The sequence below is a fragment of the Sceloporus occidentalis genome, unplaced genomic scaffold, assembly GCF_023333645.1.
Source record: "Sceloporus occidentalis isolate IW3139 unplaced genomic scaffold, rSceOcc1.0.p SCAF_47, whole genome shotgun sequence".
In the NCBI taxonomy this organism is placed as follows: domain Eukaryota; kingdom Metazoa; phylum Chordata; class Lepidosauria; order Squamata; family Phrynosomatidae; genus Sceloporus; species Sceloporus occidentalis.
Window position 1 is genome coordinate 1,221,154 of NW_028317027.1, and position 16,350 is coordinate 1,237,503.

Below are 16,350 nucleotides of genomic sequence, written 5' to 3' on the forward strand. Positions count from 1 at the left end.
TAGTAATGGAGAATAGACCTCTGGAATAATTGGACTGATAAACTGGACACTGAAAGTTAATTCATATCTTGTTAGTTAATAACTAATTATATACTTTCTTTTTATATATATATTTCATTATTTGTGGTATCATATAAGCACCATTTGGCCCATCTAGCCTGCCCATTTTTTTCTGATGTAAAGACGCAGACCTTGATCAGTGCTTGGCCTTGTTTTAGATTCAGGGTAGCTTTATTCCAATTCCATGCAAGTTCCAGCACTGTATTAGAGTCCACCACTTTTGATGGGAGGCTATACTATTTAAAAACTTCAAAGTATTATTTATGAAACATATGCACAACTATACGGCTAATCAACCATAAGAATGTTGATATTTTAATCGCAAACAAGATATAACAGAGATATAGTTCCTAAAAAAAATAATTGTTGTGTCAATTAGTATACACATTAAGCATTTACATATAAACATATATTTATTATACTTGTTTTTATTTAATAGAAATGCATAAATAAAAACAGACCCACAGTTGCTATATTTTAGTCTTAAATCTAATTTAAAGTCCAGGTGCAAGTTAAAAAATTAAATATAGTTTGTCCACTGAACACGCAACCTCAAGTAACCACAAACTCCAAAAATTTAGATAAATTATTTCGCTACAAGATACCACCTAACATATAAAATTGGCATGGAGAGACATGTTTCCTTTAGGAGGTAAATCTGGAGGTGAAACTTAGGGGCAATGTAAGACAAAACAAGACTTTTCATATGATTGGATCTATTGCTACATACAATGCAAGAAAAGAAGAAAAAAGTGAACCTTTTAAAATTACCTGGTTTCCTGAATAAATTGATCATAAAATGTGATCTGATCTACATCTAAGTTACAAGTATAGACAGCTAATGACACACAATTGATAATATTAAATGTCTTCATGGAATACACCCATTAAACATTCATAGTGCTGGTGGGAAAAGTAAGTGAACCATTGGATTAAATAACTGGCCAACCCTCTTTTGGCAGGATTGACCACAAACAAGCAGTTCCAGTAGCCGCAGATCAGACCTGCACAGTGTTCAGGAACAACTTTAAAACATTCTTCCTAAGAGAACTGCTTAAGCACAGCTATATACTTAATGGCTTAAGGTCTTCCTTAACAGTCCACAAAACATTTTCAACACAAATGATAACTCTCCGCTAGATGACAAAACAAACATTGTGAAAACATCCAGTGATAAATAATAAACTTACAATATTATATCCACAAAAAAGTCCAAGAGGGAAAAGAACAAAATCATTTTATTGGTATGCATTACCGGAACAAATAAATAATTGAAAATCGTCTCTTTAGAAGCCACACCAATGGAGAAGCGGAGCTGTTGAATTGCAGAGAAAAAAAACTACGTATCAGATATTACCATAAACCCCTTTCATTAATTAATAGAATGGAGGGGATTTATGCTGATAGGTTGTTTTTTTGCGACTTAGATGCATGCTCTCATCTTAAAAAGGTTCTAAAATCAGTCTTGTTTATAAGATTTTTTAGGAATACAATATCTAGATAAATTATGAAATAACCAACAAGTAAACATTTTGACTTCATATTTGTGTGTTTGTTAGTTCATACAATTCATGGAGATTTTAGTAATAAGTAAATGTCCATGAATATTCATGTCAGGAGATATTGGATCAATTTTTCATGGCTTTAACTGGAATTATGTACATGGTTAGTGCAAATCAAACGTATAAACATAATTTATAAATAAGAACTACTAGATACATTTCTACCCTAGGGGTGAAATAATGTTGGCTTTTAAAGTCAATTACATAGTCTATCCAGGGTATTATGTGATGTAAATACTAAATAATCGTGTATAAATATCAATATTTTTTTTCTAGATTTGTAAATTATAGTGGTCTCTCATTTAGTCTCATAATTGACTAAGACAGAATTCAATAGGCAGCCTGCAAATACATAAACCCTCCAATGGTTTGTTTTCTGTATGAATGCAATGCTTCCTTTTTGACAATGTGGAAACACGTTTATTGCTTTTTAGAGCTGGAACACTGCCATTACCCAGCTAATTATCGCTTCCATAAAGGTGATAACGCAACACCAATTCTGCTGCGTTTAAGTTAGATCACAAGATCATTACATTTCAAAATATAGTTATTGCAAATTAATTATCCGCATAAAATAAAGCACGTTTACGCAGTGCAATAAGGTTGATAATGATTTTATTGTGATACGTATATTATTTAGATAGCAAATATTAATATTCAGCCTCAATTACAAAAACGTATTTCAAAGTTCAATTTAGACTGCCAAATTAGTCTCATTTCAAATATATGTATGTCAAAAGCATTTGAGAGTAGGGGAGATTTCTTTAGTGTGATGTCACAGATTTTAATTGCAAACAGGTTTTCTGATGATCAATTAGCCTTTTAAATACAGCTTGGATTAGCTAGTACAACTTGCCATTTGAACACAAAAGTGATGGTTGCTGAAGAAGATATTCCGTTAATCAGCCATTTTAAGGTACAATAGTCATTTACAACATTAACAACTACACTGTGTTTCTGACCCATCTCATGTTATTTTAAAGGACCAAAAATTGCTTTTCTTTCAAAAACAAGGACATTTTTCAGTGACCCCAAACCTTTGAACTCTAGAGTACATGTATATTCTGGCTCCTAATTCCTTACTACATTTTCAGCAGATATACACTATATGGACACAAGTATTGGGACACCTGACCATTACAACCAGGAAAACGTTGATGGCATTGTATTTTAAATACATAGACAGTAATATGTAGCAACTATAACAGCTTCCACTCTTCTGGGAAGGCTTTTCACAAGATTTTGGAGTGTTTCTGTGGGGTTTTTGGTACATTTATCGAGTAGAACATTTGTGAGTTCAAGCACTGATGTTGAACAAGAAGGCCTGGCTCAAATTCTCTGTCCGATGGGGTTGAGGCCAGGGTCCGTGCAGGCCAGTAATTTCTTCCACATCAAGCTCATCCAACCATTTCTTTATTGTCCATACAGTGCATTTTACATGCAAAATATACATCTTAAGAAGGCTATCAAAGCCTTTTGATGAAGTTTGGTATCAACAAATCTTTATCACACAGGGAACGTAGTCTTAAGAGTATGTTTTTGACTGCACGGAGTAATAGCACAATTTAAATGGCTACATATTGACATACATTCTAATGTTTCATTATGAGATATGAATGTGAATGTGCTTTTGAGTAGTCAGGGAATGTCTTTGGATTTGTACCTTGGGAGGTAAGTCCCTGCTTACATCTGATTATGAGCAATTTGGCATTGAGTGCATGAGATTTTAAACCTTTTGCAAGAGATTATCTGATGACACTTATCACGGTGAGTTTCATTATTAAAAAAAGCTTCGCTCCACTATTACAGAGGGAGAATTATAATTTCACAAAACAATTTACGCACAGTCATATCAATGAAGTATAGGCCATTTACAGCAATTTGTATGCATTTGAGTATTTCCATCCCACTAACATTATTCAAAAACTAGTCTTCATTGGACATGCAGTTCCAGGCGCCGGGCAGGTGTATCCTCCTCTCTGGCAGCCAGTTGGCGTCTGCGCAACTTTTAAGTTGATGTCAACTAGGTATTAAAACCTAGTTTGAGAAATAATGTGTTTGGGTCCTTGAAAATTTAGTTTTTATTATGTCATAGTAAAATAAGAAGGCAATTAGAGAAATGCCATTGTGATAAAGAAATAAAAGTGTTGTGTGCATAGAGTACAATGACACATGTTAATGATGTCATTTCAGATCCGGCACCAGTGGCGGATCTACCGGGGTCGCAGGGGTCGCGACTGCGACCGGGCCCCGGCGGCAGGGGGGCCCAAGCCAAGGGGCCGCCCGAAATCTTTTTTAAGTTTTTTTTTTTTTTTTTTAAATAAGGCAGGGGCGTCCAACATGCGGCCCGCGGGCCAAATGCGGCCCGCAAGACCTCGAGGTGCGGCCCGCGTAAGATCGGCAGCCAGGGCAACCGATCTTACACGAGCCGCACCTCAAGCCCTGCTACTTACTTGTGGGAGGGTCTTCTGGACAGCACAGAGGAAGCGGAGTTCACGTGACATCCTACTTCCTCTGTGCTTTAGCAGAGAAGGCAGAGGGAGGCCGCGCCCCCTGCTGAAGTCTGTGAGCGGCATCGAAGGGAGATGCAGTGCAGGTAAGGGGGTGGGGAGGGTGTTTGAATGAGTGTGTGTGATTGAGGGAATGAATCTGTGAATTAATGATTATATGAATAAATGAGTGTGTGTGTGTGTGTGTGATAGCATGGATGTGTAAGTGCTGGAACCTAGGCATGATGGGACTGTGATTGCTGTTAGCAATCACACTCCTATCATGCCAAGTCAGCCAGTACATGCTGAAACCTGGCCAGCTGCCCCCCTTGTGTAGTGATGCTGCCAGCAGTATGGGGTCTGCACTTACAGCCACCCTGTACCAGCATGTACTGGCTGACTTGGCATGATAGGAGTGTGATTGCTAACAGCAATCACAGTCCCATAATGCCTAGGTTCCAGCATTTACTGGATGGATGTGTAAGTGCTGGAACCTAGGCATGATGGGACTGTGATTGCTGTTAGCAATCACACTCCTATCATGCCAAGTCAGCCAGTACATGCTGAAACCTGGCTAGCTGCCCCCCTTGTGTATTGATGCTGCCAGCAGTATGGGGTCTGCACATCACTTACAGCCATCCTGTACCAGCGTGTATTGGCTGACTTGGCATGATAGGAGTGTGATTGCTAATAGCAATCAGAGTCCCATCATGCCTAGGTTCCAGCATTTACTGGATGGATGTGTAAGTGCTGGAACCTAGACATGATGGGACTGTGACTACTGTTAGCAATCACACTCCTATCATGCCAAGTCAGCCAGTACATGCTGAAACCTAGCTAGCTGCCCCCCTTGTGTAGTGATACTGCCAGCAGTATGGGGTCTGTACATCACTTACAGCCACCCTGTACCAGCATGTACTGGCTGACTTGGCATGATAGGAGTGTGATTGCTAACAGCAATCACAGCGAGCACAGTCCCATCATGCCTAGGTACCAGCATTTACTGGTTGCCTGGGTATGATAGGAGTGTGATTGCTGTTAGCAATCACACTCCTATCATGCCAAGTCATATTGCTAATTTTGTCCAATTGTGTGTTACCTACTTTTATTAAACATGTGAGTTTTTATTATTATTTTTAAAGGTGGGGGTCATTTTCAGTTTTGGCTAAGTGAACCCTGAATGTTTTGGTCCAGAATTTTCATTTTACTTCATCCCTAGAATAAATCTAGGGAATCCTGAATTTGTAGTCGCAAAACTTTCAAGGCCCAGAAATCAGTGAGAGGAAGAGTAAACGTTTTGTGTCATTTTACTTTATTTTAATCTGCATATTTTATTAAAGGCCATATTTTTTGTCACAGTGAAAAATGAGTGCGGCCCGCGCACGTATACAATTCTGATGAAGTGGCCCACTGCAGAAAAAACTTGGACACCCCTGGATTATGCCCTTTGTACATGCGCCCCTTTTTCTTTGATTTTTTTACAGATATGATTCAATATGTAAATTGAATTTGTTGAATTAGTTGAAAAAAAATTGTTGGGTAAAAATCATGTTTTTTTTGGGGGGGTGAGGGGGTGGGGGGGCCCTTAACAGATTCTCGCACCCGGGCCCTGAGGTGTCTAGTTACGCCCCTGTCCGGCACGATGTCCAAGCCCTCATGCGGCCCTGTTTGTTTTAGGCTGCGGGCACCACAGCTTGGAGGAAGTAGTCCGGGGAGCAGATCTTCCGCATTTTAGTGGATGTGAGGAGAAACTCATGAGGTGAAGTCTCCAGGATGATGGCCTCTGTATGAGGAGTGGTGTTATGCTGGTTGACATCTGCTAACATGGTGTTATTAATATAACTTTCATAGAACATTATTTAGCTGTTTATACATATGAATTATTTAATTAATTGAATTATTACATAGACCTTATTTAACAGGACAAATAGTAGATTGGGCAATCATTTTAGTCCCTTTCCACATCCCTGGATTTACAATCCACCATTAAAGAATGACCCTGGTAAACAAAACTGATTATCTCAAATTACATCAGCTGTGTAGAAATTTGATTTGTCATGGAATGCCTACTTGTTCTAGATGTTAAAGTAAGCAAACAACTTAAAGCATGAGCACACCACTGAAAGAACATACTAGTTTACCTTTTATTTTACTTGTTTTTACAGTATGCCTATTTTTGAAATAAGTATTACTATTAAATTATTTATCTATTAATTATTATTAAAAATATATAAAATTATAAAACTAGCCTTCATTGGTTTTGTTTTATGTTTAGTCAAAAGTAATTATGGCTTTCTTCAGGACAAGGAAGGATCTTTTTACAAGAAATTATAAAACTCAACTTTTTATTAATTGAACAGTTAAATAACTAGTTCCATTGTTATGGAACCAGAATGGTTTAACCCCTTGATGACAATTGCCGGTCCGGGCACGTCACGGAAATTCATGTCGATAACGACAAATGACGTGCCAGGACCGGCACGTCATTAAACGGGTGCAGAAAGCGATCTATTTTCGCTTTCTGCACCGAAACGGCGTTGCTGTAATGCCTCGACCTCGAGGCATTCAGCAACGCCATTATCGGCACAAAGGGGCCATCTCTGGCCCCTCCCCGGGGCGTCAACATCCGCCATACTTTGTATGGCGGCGGACGCTCGTTTTAAAAGCGTTTAGGAGGCGATCAACGATCGCCTCCTAAACTTAAATGGTGTCGCTGGAATGCCTCGATCAGGAGGCATCCAGCGACACCAAACACTTACCTTTGGATGGGCTGTGACCGCTCCGGAGAGCGGTCACAGCCGCAGCTGCCGGTGATCTTCGCCATCTGCAAGATGGCGGCGGTCCGGGAAAATTCAATAAAGAAACAATAAAGTCTAAAGAGTTCGCTAGACAGTCTCCAGACCCTCTAGAGAACTCTGGCTCCACTTGCAGGTTGAATATAGGTACTGCATTCAACCATGCAAGTCAATGGAGCTCAGCTTTCTAATCACAGTGTGATTAGAAAAAATAAATTAAAAATAAAATTAAATTAATAATAATTAGAAAAAAAATAGTAAAAAAACAGTAAAATGTAAAAATAATTTCCCACTGATGTCACTATCAGGGGAACCTTCAAGTTGAAAAAAAATGTTAAAAAAAAAAAAAAAAAAGGAAAAAAAAAATATATATATATAAAAAATATATTTTTGTGAGCAAGTCCTAAAATTAGCATATTAGCTTAAAACAATTCTCGCATGGAAAGAGTTAAAATACTGGCATATTAAATGCCCATGGGGTGTCTACTTTTAAAAAATGTATGATTTGATGGGGTAAATTGAATTGGCCGGGTTCAACAAGGTCCCAATTAACACGGGGGGAAGGATGGCCACACATCTAATTTCCAATTAGAAAAATGCACACGTACCAAATGTGGCCTTTTAGTTCCCCCCAAAAATGACAAACCCATGCATGTGGGGTATCACTGTACTCAGGAGATGTTGCTGAACACATATTGGGGTGTCGTGTGACAGCGGCATATACCAGGAGCTGTAAATTCATACATAAAGTAGGTGTGTGTGGGAAAAATACACACACAAAAATACTACTGCAAACTTTAAAAAAATGCTGGTGGTAAAATGTGTGCATGCAAAGAGTTAAAATACCAGCATTTAAAATACCCTGGGGTGTCTAGTTTTCAAAAATATATGGTTTTGTTGGGCATACTGAAATGGCCCGGCTCAAAGATGTACCAAATAGGGCACGGGCAGTGGATCCCCAAATGCCAAAGTTCAACATTGAAAAATGTGCATGCCCCAAATGTGGCTCTTTTGCCCCCGAACAGCCAGGCAAAATCATTCATGTGGGGTATCACTGCGCTCAGGAGATGTTGCTGAACACATATTGGGGTGTTTTGTGATAGTGACATATACGAGAACTTTTTAATTCATACCTGAAGTAAAATGTGTGTGACAAAACAAATGGAAAAAAATGACTATCACAAAGTTTGACAAAGACTGGTGGTAGATATGGTGCATGGAAAGAGTTAAAATACTAGCATTTGAAATACCCTGGGGTGTCTAGTTTTCAAAAATATATAGCTTTATTGGGCACACTGAAATGGCCCTGCTCAAAGATGTACCAAATAGGGCATGGGCAGTGGATCCCCAAATGCCAACATGCAACATTGAAAAATGTGCATGCCCCAAATGTGGCCCTTTTGCCCCCAAACAGCCAGGCAAAATCATTCATGTGAGGTATCGCTGTACTCAGGAGATGTTGCTAAACACATATTGGGGTGTTTTTTGATAGTGACATATACCAGAACCTGTTTATTTATACCTAAAGTAAAATGTGTGTGAAAAAACAAATGCAAAAAAATTACTACCATAAAGTTTGACAAAGGCTGATGGTAGAATAAGTGCTTGGAAAGGGTTAAAATACCAGCATTTGGAATACCCTGGGCTGTCTAGTTTTCAAAAATATATGACTTGATGGGGTAAATTGCATTGGCCGGCTTCAAAGATACCCGAAATGGCACATGGGGGAAGAATTACCAGATTTGGAAAAAATGGCTTTGAAATAGCAAAACGGTACCTGTACTTATTGCTCCATAACGTGCAGAAAAAAGCAAAAAAACATAAAAACATTGGGTATTTCTAAACTCAGGACAAATAGTAGAATCTATTTAGCAGGTTTTTTTATTACCTTTTATAGATGAGTAAAAGATTTTTCAACTAAAAGTTAGAAACAGTCATTTTTTTCTAAATTTTTCACCATATTTTATACTTTTTTTAATAGTAAATAATACGATACAATCAAAACAATGTCATCTAAAGAAAGCCCTTCTTGTCCTGAAAAAAACAATATCTAATGTGTGTGGGTTCAGTAAACGGGAAAGAAGAAAATTACAGCTAAACACGAGCAGCGCAGAAATGTTAAAACGGCCATTGTCACGAAGGGTACAAAAAGTAAAATCAGCCTTTGTCACGAAGGGGTTAATTGTACCTCCCCCAACACATTAATAAGGTTTTGGTAGCAGTATACACTGCTTTGTGTGCCCACTATGTAGGAGGTGAGAGTAGGATCTCACCCTATTGAGAGTGTGCCTTGACGTGGCGGGTGAGCTTAATTATGCTTTGGCCAATTCATATAACCAAAACCTCTCATTTATATTATGTTTATATATTTGTTGCCAACTTTATTAGGGTGAGAAGCGCAGACAGTATTTTGTTTTTTGTATACATTGTACAGCCAACACACTGTATTTGCAGCATGCTCACACTGTTTGGTAGGCCTCATATTATACATTTGTATTATTTGAGCCTGAGACTAGCTTAGCGCACCGACATTTTTTCTTTTCCCTGTTTGCACATATTTGAGGTTGTTGGCTCCTCATCAGTCTGGTTGCAGCTTGCTGTCCAGGGGTTAAATGGGAGGAGGTTTAATTGTACCTCCCCCAACACATTAATAAGGTTTTGGTAGCAGTATACACTGCTTTGTGTGCCCACTATGTAGGAGGTGAGAGTAGGATCTCACCCTATTGAGAGTGTGCCTTGACGTGGCGGGTGAGCTTAATTATGCTTTGGCCAATTCATATAACCAAAACCTCTCATTTATATTATGTTTATATATTTGTTGCCAACTTTATTAGGGTGAGAAGCGCAGACAGTATTTTGTTTTTTGTATACATTGTACAGCCAACACACTGTATTTGCAGCATGCTCACACTGTTTGGTAGGCCTCATATTATACATTTGTATTATTTGAGCCTGAGACTAGCTTAGCGCACCGACATTTTTTCTTTTCCTTGTTTGCACATGTTTGAGGTTGTTGGCTCCTCATCAGTCTGGTTGCAGCTTGCTGTCCAGGGGTTAAATGGGAGGAGGTTTAATTGTACCTCCCCCAACACATTAATAAGGTTTTGGTAGCAGTATACACTGCTTTGTGTGCCCACTATGTAGGAGGTGAGAGTAGGATCTCACCCTATTGAGAGTGTGCCTTGACGTGGCGGGTGAGCTTAATTATGCTTTGGCCAATTCATATAACCAAAACCTCTCATTTATATTATGTTTATATATTTGTTGCCAACTTTATTAGGGTGAGAAGCGCAGACAGTATTTTGTTTTTTTTATGGAACCAGAATAAATATATATATATCAGCAAGAAACGCTTATGGCTTAGAATGAATATAAGCTGGCTCTGACCAGTATAAAGGGTTAAACCTCACGCAAGTAGCAGGACGTAAGGAGATTTAGTGTCAGTTAAACAAATAAGTACTCTACGTTTTACTAACCACAAAGATATCCGGCTAGCCTTATGTTCTAGTGATAGGGAAGTTGTCTAATATTGAGTAATGTCTGTTTATAGCAGTTTTCTGCTTATGTCCGCATAGTTTTAAGGATTTAACCAATTGTTGTGATGTACGTGTTGAGACGACCTTCTTTTTGATCACTATATAACCTATGGTATTAACGTAATAAACCAGAGTGATTTTGGACCTGACCCAGAGCTGTGTCGTGTGTCTTATTTCTCTCTCCGTGCACGTACATCTATATTCATATAATTTGGAGCAGTTCAAAAATTGAAGAAAGGCTTTATTGGAAAGCATCCAAAACACCATCATTAACATTTTCCTTCAGAAAACCAATATTCCATAATCTTCATTACCACTAAAAATGAAAGATACTAATTTAAACCAATTAAAACTCATTCATTGGGTGATTCACATAACCAGTATTATTCTTTTGAACTTTACAGTATTAATTTTGGAATTGTAAAATGGAAGACTAATACTAAATGCAACATGTAATGTTTCATTTAAAGCTGTCATTATAGTATTATACTTAGCTGCCCTGTCCCTGCCAATAATATCACCATGCAAATAAAGGCATGGCTAGGGGTTGGCTAAAAGAGCTGAAGCACCAACACTATTGGAAGAAGCAGATCCTTGTGAATTAGGGAAGGGTGCTTCAGCTATAGAGGAAAGACTACTTTGTGGGTTGGCTCTGAAATAAAATAAATTGTATTTAGGATAAAAATTATTTTCTACATGGCTCAGATCCAGCACACAGTATACAACATATAAGTAAACATATTTTTGGGTTTTATCTGTTTTACATTTATATTATAATTTATTATAGTTACCTTGTATAGAATGTTATGCCCAAAACATAATAATATTCATAATAATAATAATAATAATTCAAGAAATTATAATATAATTGTAAAACAGATAAAACCCAAAATGTTTACTTTCATGTTGTATCTATTTAGCTCATGATTGTGTCCTTGCAATTGTGGTTATTGAACCACTGCAACCACATTTGTTTTTGAAATAATGATACTCTAAATCTTGCTTTGTAGTAAGTAACCAGTGGGAGTCGGTAATCTAGTTACCCATCACTCACTGCTCCAGCAGTGACGGTCTTATTCTTAACCTAAATTGATAGAGAGGGTATAACTTAGATTCCTTCTACTGTAACATTACATAATAAACCAGGACACAGCCGCTCATACTCACCCGACCTGCAGCTCCAGTGGCAGATCAGGTTCGGCAGTGTGCGGCCACCAGCTGGATATCCCAGTGAGCATGAAAACATAATAGGCAGCTTTGCATATACAGCCAGTGGCCGCACTAATATAATAGTTGATCATCCCCTGTCCGGCCTTGGTTAAGAGAATGCTGCTTGTTCAGGATCTAGTTTGTCCTAAATGCTGCTTCTAGGCTTGTCTTCCTTGCACGTCGCTCCTCTTCTGCTTCCCTACTCTGTGAAACCCTCCGCTGGCTCCCAATTACCTTTAGAATTAAATTTAAATCCTGGTACTAACATATAAGGCCCTCCATAATACTGTTCCTCCATACATTTCTGCCCTCATAAGCAAATACTCTCCTACTCGATCCCTACGTTCTTCCCATGGGCTAAGGCTCTCCTCCTCACTTATCACCTCTTCATTTTCCTGTCTACAAGATTTCACTCAAGCTGCCCCATATCTCTGGAATCTACTCCCAAGGAACAGCATTCACTCTCCCTCCCAACATTCAAGAAACATCTCAAAACCCACTTCTTCAGAGAAGCATATCTCCTTAGCTGCTAGAACTTCCTTTGACTGATACAACCACCACACTACCTCTCACCCTTTCTCTGTGCCTTATGTTTGTCACCCCTTTCCCTCAAGAGCGTAAACTTGCGAGCAGGGCTCTCTCCACCTAATGTATCGGTTTGTCTTAGTCTTTTTTACATATTTGTAACATGTAGCCCATGTGATCATCCCATTCTGTTATATAATTTTATAAAAGAACATGTGAATCATTTTATATTGTAGGAAAAAGTTGAATATTATTATTGAATTATTTATCTATACAGGATATAAATCACAATGATCACATGCCTAGCTCAATGTGTTGTTTGTAACATTCTTTATTTTATTCAAGGGATCCAGTTGTACATGACTGAAGGGTGTTAGTTACAACACTGGATAAGGACTGTGAAATTAGAATTTTTTTCTGTACATCTAAATGTTCTGACATATTAAGCAGCATGTAGTAAAACTGGGAACAATATCACACATTGTCATTTTGACGCTCTACACTTTCTATGATTTTCTTAAAAAACTAGCAGAACATTATGTAGCAGTTTTGCACTCATAAAGTAACAAAATACAAATTATAGATTATAGTCACAGAAAACATCTTTTTACCTCTAAAATATCTGAAAACGGCTGTTTTAATGGCAAATGGACCTTAGCAAAACTCACATGCACATATTAAACGTCTCCCCAAAATGTAATGAATTAAAAAGCAAATAACTGTTAGACTTTGCCTGTGATTGTACCTTTCATGAGTTACATCACAGGGCAGAGAAGAAAGAAAGACTTGGTAGACATGAAACAGCACTCATTGGCTCTAGGGTCTATTTGCGTCAAGTCATTACTGTCATGATAATTCTGTTTGTAATCCAAGCGTGTATATATATATATATATATATATATATATATATATATATATATATACATAATCTATTATGAGACTTCTCTAATGAGCAAGATCTGTTTAATCTCTAATGAGCAAGTTTGTTTTTGTATTTTCTGTTTGCCTAAATAAATAGAACAATGATTTTCTTACTAAACAATTAAAACATTAATATGTATAACTCCTACAACACAATAAAGGGATTTGTTATTTCCAGTGAACAGTTATTATTGTGTTATTTTTATCACTAGGGATGTCCTAGATGTCTGTTACTAAGTTGAGATACATGGGATACCATTGACTTTCCTTCTAAAAATGATAAATTGTTATCTCTTACTGTACAGAAACTTTCTTGAATGTCCACAGTAATGAGAACTAAAATAAATTACTTCTTCAGCTAGAAGTGTTAGGTTGGTATATTTCCAGTCTGTTAATAATTTGTACAGCCTCACTATACCATGTGCATTAAAAACTTGTTTTAATAAACTGTTTATGGTATCAAGGAAGCATTAGTTTTATTACAAACAATTATCACCTTTTATACTGTATCTTTCTTTGTTTAGCTCAGACAAACATGTAAATAAAGGTTTAAAATCAAGAGGTTGTGTTAGAAAAAAAAATGTATCATTGATTGATTATGATATTATACAAATACGAGGATAGTAGAAACAATTTTCTGATGACCTTTCATTAATAGGCCTGTACAAAGGACAAGGAGTCACCCATTCAGATTTAAAGACATTTTGACCTAAAGCCGCAAAAGGGTTCTTTACAGTTAGAATAATAAACAGGGATACATTTGGTTATAAGGACTGGATTAATAATAACGTGTTGAGCTTCATGGACTTGGTATCTTTTATTCAGGATGATTTTCTATGAATTATGTTTACCAGACATTATTATTATTATTTATTGTTTTATATAGCACCATCATATTATAGCATTGTACAATGGGTAGACAGGACATAACAAGTACTATATAACATAATAATTTGAGCCCTGCTCAAACGAGCTTATAAGCAATGATTATTCATTTATTTACCATCTTTAAATACATTCATTTGATTTTGACAGGGAGAACATTTACATTATTAATCCCTGATCTACCTCCTAGGGACACATTACATTGAGTTTCTTATCATGCCTCATTTTGTCAATATAACTTCTGATTAAGAAATAATTTCCCTTTAAATACATCCATATTAAATACTTTCAGTGACAGCATGCAATTATTTGGTACGACTTTGATCTACTGCTTTGTCACAGTCAACATATGGGTATTTAACCCTTTCTTTATTGAAAGTTTCCCATCCTAGTGACCAATGTTTTTGGTATGTGTTTGTGCACATGTTATAATGTCTTCTTGGACACATGAGCATTACAATGGAATAGTACATGTCATTAATAGGATAAAAGCGCAGTCCATTTCTATTCTTTTAGAATAATTTTACCAGTTTCCACAGGACTGCTTAGTGCTCCTATATTAAAAAATATGTAGAGCCACTCAGCTCTGCTACTTTAAATGTGATGCTTACATGCTAAAGTGGGATTTTTCTTAGACTGATCCTGGCATAGTTTAGCTTTGTGAATGCTCCAATATGCCTCACTGATGCCTCTAAATATACATTATTATTCTGCTAATTTAAAATATTATTGTTTTTGGGTTTTTTACTTTGTTATGTTTACGTTTCTTTCTCATGTATATTTATTTAAATCCAGACGGTAAGCACATGCCCAGACTATGGACATATACCACTCTGAGATGGTGTCTGAGATGCTACCTCATTTATAGTTAATCATTTTGAATCAGATTTGTCCTATTTCCATTTTTGAATTTGTATTCTATTGCTGGAGTATTTTTCTGGTAATAGTATTTACTGACTTGATTGCGGTACTAATTAGTCATTGATGACAGGGAGATTGATAACAAATTACTACCCTAGCATCAAGATACAAAGAAGGCAATTTGTAGCTTGGTAGTTTATATGTAAATGCATACAGTATATATTACCTACATCATAAATATATTGTGCAGTGTTAATTATGAATTAACTCAAACATTAAACTCTTGCTTTTGTCAGACATGTGGGCAGTTGTATATACAGTCAATAAAAATACATTACTGAACAGATTTGAATACTTTTAATACTTTTTAATGTCACATGACATACAGGTAGTGGTGACACCAGTTTTAGAAACCAAACTCTTACCACTAAGTCTAATATTTACTGGAACGTTAATTGAATTTGATTAAGCAATTTAAATATGGATTAGTTATAAATGCCACATGAACTACATTTGGTACATTTTAGGTTGCCATTGTGTGTTATTAATAACATACTTTAGTACATATCTTAAAAATTGCAGAAAATGTCACGTTCTGCCCGCAAACAAATTGTCTTTGCCTTGGGTTTCCAAAGACAATGTATACAACATTTGAGGATGTAAATAGAGTAGTATCATGTGCAGTAATGCAGATGTCCACACTATTTCCCCAGGTATCTTCATTTCATTGGAAAGTTTAGCAAAAAAAATTATTAACACATATTCCCATGAGAACTATACTTATGTTCAATGCAACATCCCTTTATATTCTATAAAATAGATGACAGTTAAAAAAAAAAAAGATATGTCAGAGGTTAGAATGCATTCAAGAGCTGAAAGTTGCCTTTTGTAAAGATCATATGAAATTATTATTAGACAATTGGTTAATATTAAAGTCTACCTGGGAAAGGATTTAATCTTTTTTTCTGCTGAAACAAATTAAATATTGTAGAGACATTCTATGAATTGTTTTTGATATACTCTAAAATCTAATAATTCACAGGTAAAGATAAAAGCCATGTTTCTAGGATTTAAGGAAGAAAAAATTGTTTGGCTTTACCAAGATCATAGTGTGCTTAAATGATCTGGAAAAAGACTGTATATCTTTATAAAAACATCCTTTTCAGTGTCAATGCCTTATATGTGAAACTACATCAATTACTAAACCATTGTTTTTTTGTGGGTTTTTTTTTGAACGGAATCACAAAATACCTGAAGCCCTGGTAAGTACTTAATATTGTATATTATATAATAACAATAATAATCATATATACATATTTTTGAATCAAGATATGTTTTTATGTATTAATTTAATAATTGCTAAAATAATCTTACTTATTCTACTTTTTACTGATCGTGCCTCTTTAATTTCTGTTTAGTTCATTGAATATTGCACCACTGCAGAATGTTTATTGTGCCATATAAAGCCACATTTTTTTAAATGTTAATGTCCAAATATTTATGGCCC

At 36.4% G+C, this 16,350-nt stretch overlaps 1 protein-coding gene across 2 annotated transcripts in view; it reads right to left on the minus strand.

Moving 5' to 3' along the window:
• LOC149289182 (gamma-aminobutyric acid receptor subunit gamma-3) overlaps nucleotides 1–16,350 on the minus strand; it is a 257,576-nt gene that overhangs the window by 92,711 nt on the left and 148,515 nt on the right. The gene's annotated exons all lie outside the window — the stretch shown is intronic.